This window comes from Haliotis rubra, unplaced genomic scaffold (assembly GCF_003918875.1).
Source record: "Haliotis rubra isolate DU_JTF1 unplaced genomic scaffold, ASM391887v1 Scf31, whole genome shotgun sequence".
Lineage (NCBI taxonomy): Eukaryota > Metazoa > Mollusca > Gastropoda > Lepetellida > Haliotidae > Haliotis > Haliotis rubra.
Genome location: NW_025766980.1, coordinates 579,923 through 583,889, shown reverse-complemented (window position 1 = coordinate 583,889; position 3,967 = coordinate 579,923). Strand labels below are relative to the sequence as shown.

The 3,967-nt window shown below is 42.5% G+C and overlaps 1 pseudogene; it reads right to left on the bottom strand.

The window, feature by feature from the left end:
- Positions 1 to 1,643: 1,643 nt before the first annotated feature.
- On the bottom strand, positions 1,644 to 1,804 carry LOC124283158 (annotated as a pseudogene).
- Between the last annotated feature and the right edge of the window lie 2,163 nt (positions 1,805 to 3,967).

Below are 3,967 nucleotides of genomic sequence, written 5' to 3'. Positions count from 1 at the left end.
GCATGTTTATCTCATATTTGCCAAACAAAAGCAGGTTTTGCACGACTGTGAACCTAAAGTTGAGTCGATGCTTAACTTGACAAGTGATAGATATATTGTGTCAAGGATGCAAGCAAATGGATTGAAACGTAAATACCTCGGAAGACAGGCGCAAGTAGAGCGAAAAAAGCAGTAAAATGAAATTAATTTCATGATGCATTGCCCGATTTGGAAAACGCACGGCGAAAGGAAGAAGGCTACTGAAGTTGTGTTGTTTTTTTGTACCATCGACACAACAATGAGAAAAGGGATTGATTGACGAAGACGGGAAAAGCCATTAGGAAAATGGGATTAGACTGAATGGTTAATGTCCTTATTCTTTTATAGAAAGGCAGAAGTTTATGTTAAACATTTAAAACCAATTTGAAGATGTGTCTGTAAGTGCGGTAAGAAGGGATAGTGTGTAGACACTGAACTGTCTGAGTATACACCATTACATGGATCTGAGTCTGAATTTGTTTCTTGCTCGTCCCTGGAGTTGAATATGGATTGATGCAAAACAGAGCCGATGTGTTAAGATAAATCTGTGCTCTGCCAGTGAAAGGCGTTGGAGAGATTTATTTCTTAGTCTGTCAGGCGAGAACTAACAGATTCAAGTTGCTTTTAGAGGTGTGGTGAAATTGGGTTTTAAGGTTATTTCACTTGTATAGCAACGTTATTTACATTATCCACTATGCCACATAGGAGGATGTCGTTGATAGTAGATCCTCCTTGCGTTGCTTGTGTCTTGTTGAATTACCTTTACTCAAAAGTACTTGGCATGTGAATACTCGTCCACACAAGGTTCGCCATTGACGGTTTTACCACAAGGTTCGCAATTGACGGTTTTACCACAAGGTTCATGATTGACGATTTTACGTGTATATCTTTCTTTGGTTTATATGACTTCATGTGGCTGAGTGAGGTGGGTTTTACGGAAGATTTAGAACTATGCCAGCAAGAACTGTTTGTCCTTTTAACCGCATTCCCCGAGAAACTCAACTTCACAATCGATATCATGGTTGGGGAGACCAGAAATGGAAATATGTCCATGTCTGGGAATCATACCATGACTTCGGTGTGCCGAGCGAACACTTTAACATAGGTTAACATATAGTGAAAAGCAAGATAATGAACAACAATAAATATATGTGTGGTTACGTGTATTCAACCGGGAATCAGTTTGTTGAATAACTATGTGTGAAACCAACAAACACCAAAAGAAATGTCCTGCAATTACCCATTGTATCAAATATGAACTAAGTTGACAAATCGATAAAAAACAAATATTATACAAAGGTATCGCTGGCAGAACAAAATAGTGTGACAGTACACATTCAGAGGTAATACAGCACATGAGCAGTGATCAAAGCAATAAGGACAATGTTGGTAATATTCACCTCACGCTACGGTAATCCAACTTGGCCAAAACAGCATTGCAGAGAGTGTCCTGGGTATAATAATGTTCACACATAATACTGGTCCTCTTGGTGCTTGAGATGTAGTGCAAGATGAGAGGCAAGATTTGCTCCCCTTGTGTACCCAAGCCTCCAGAAGATTTCCCATCTTCCTGGGTCAGAATAAGATGGAAACCTAAATATGGCTGAAAACTAAACATAGAGCACACCACTGTCCCCATCTATATGTCAACAGGTGCAATGCCTTACACTTGGGAGGATATATTTCTTATATCCTACCTATCGTCCTCGTGGTTTGGTAGACTGTCAGTTTTACCTGAAGTCATGGCGATGCATACTATAGAAATGATCCCTAAAAGTATGATCTATGCTATATTTCTTATATCCTACCACCATGTAAACAGGCTTCAAATGGATTTCTGGGAGGGAGAATGTATCCCTTATATCCTACCACGATGTAAACAAGCTTCACGTGGCTTTCTGGGAGGGAGAATAGATCCCTTATACCCTACCACGATGTAAACAGGCTTCAAGTTGCTTTCTGGGAGGGAGAATAGATCCCTTGTATCCTACCACGATGTAAACAAGCTTGACTTGATTTCTGTGAGGGAGAATGTATCCCTTATACCCTACCACAAAGTAAACAGGCTTCAAGTGGATTTATTGGAGGTGGAATATGTCCCTTATAGTCTACCACGGTGTACATAGGCTACAAGTGGATTTCTGGGAGGTAAAATATTACCCTACAACGACGTATACACTGTCAGGCTTCAAGTTGATTTCTGGGGCGGACAATATATCGCATATATACCCTTGGCTTCAAAGCTAAAAGAGCTTGGCTTTGACGAATCAATTTACGTCAGCACGTTATTATGAGCTCAGTCGAACAACTGGTTTCTGTCAATTTTGAATTTGGTTTGATTCTTTAACAGATTGAAACGTGTCTTTTTGGTGCAATCGTTCTTGCAGTTTCGACCGTGGTTCATGTGCGCCCAGTCTTTAATTCGCCCTCTGTGATGTCATGCATGTATATTTATAGTTATCCCCTCTGTGGTGTCTTGCATGTATACGTTAGCACCCTCCTCAAGGGGGATATGGATTTCAACGCTCGAGCCGTCAGATGAATCCATATCACCCGCAGAGAGGGGGGGTGGGGTGTGGTGTGGGGTGTGTGCTAACCTACTAATACCACGTGGGCGCCGAATGGACTCGTACATTGCTTGTTGCACGTGCGTTTCCTGCACCGCCAAGGTTGTTATCCACATATCAACCTCTGCACATGCAGATAGAAGGTTGATACACAGAAAATCAACCTGCCAGAACAATGGATATAACATACCCTAGTGGTATAAGTAGTTATATCCCCTCTCAGGTGTCATGCATGTAGTTATCCCCCCTCTGAACATAGTGTCTTGCATGTAGTTATATAACTCCCCTCTGTGGTATCTTGCCTTTAGTTATCTCCCGTCTGTGATGTCTTGCATGTAGGCACTCGTGAAGAGCAACCTCCTCGTGGTGAGTGCTGGGTAAGGCTAATAGCTCTTCCTCACCCGTGTGGACCGGGTCAGAACGTGTCCATAACACCCCATTTCTCGTCGTAAGAGGCGGCAAAACTGGGCACCCTGTCTGCCGAGGGTTGTGCCCCTGTATCGGTGGAGGACGGGATTCTGGTGGTTGAGGGCACTGGTTCAAGAAATAGCATTCCTTTTCCCAACACACCACTTCGACTCCAACTTCACCCAAACGGTTGTAGAATGGGCCCGATTCTATCAATCGGCTGGTCACACCAGGTCCTGTACTTTTCCACACATTACTATGGTTATTTGGCCTTGTCTTCTTTTGGATTTCAATGTACATATTATTGATGCATGAATTTGCCAAGCGTCCTATGCCCCAAGGGCCAATCTGGCAATGTACAAATTTAGACCTTTGAATTCTGTGTATCTCCAGAAATGTGTCAAGGGCGGGACAGTCTTACATTTCTTCTGTTTGATTCGACAGCTTTTCAAAATTGTTTATTGGCTGGAGTATAACATCCCTGTAACCCTGGAACAGACTGGTTTCCGCTGTAATACCGTCCTTGTTGACATTCCAATTTTCCTACATCATGGCTAATTCCATTCCTTCTGGTTTATCGAAGCACAAACGCAGGTATGTCGAATCTTCATCATCTGATGAAGGATCATCTGACTATATCAACCGACGAAAATGCCATAACACGGATTCCCTTCGCTATCTCCAAAGGCATCCAAGGTGTCTGTGGGGACGTGAATGATGTTATACGTCTCCGAAATGGCTTAGTGGAATGTGCACGGAGACAACAATCGGGAACTCTGTTGAAACTAAGACAGTTTGTGAATACACCCGTTGTTGTCTCAGTGCACAGAACTCTGAACTCATGTAGAGGTATAGCCACAGAGAGAGCTCATTGTCTTTCGGATATGAGTGAAGAGGACATTATTGTCAAGCTCACAAACCAAGGAGGTAGTGGAGTAAAACGGTTTTCAAAAAGGAAAGATGATGGAACAATT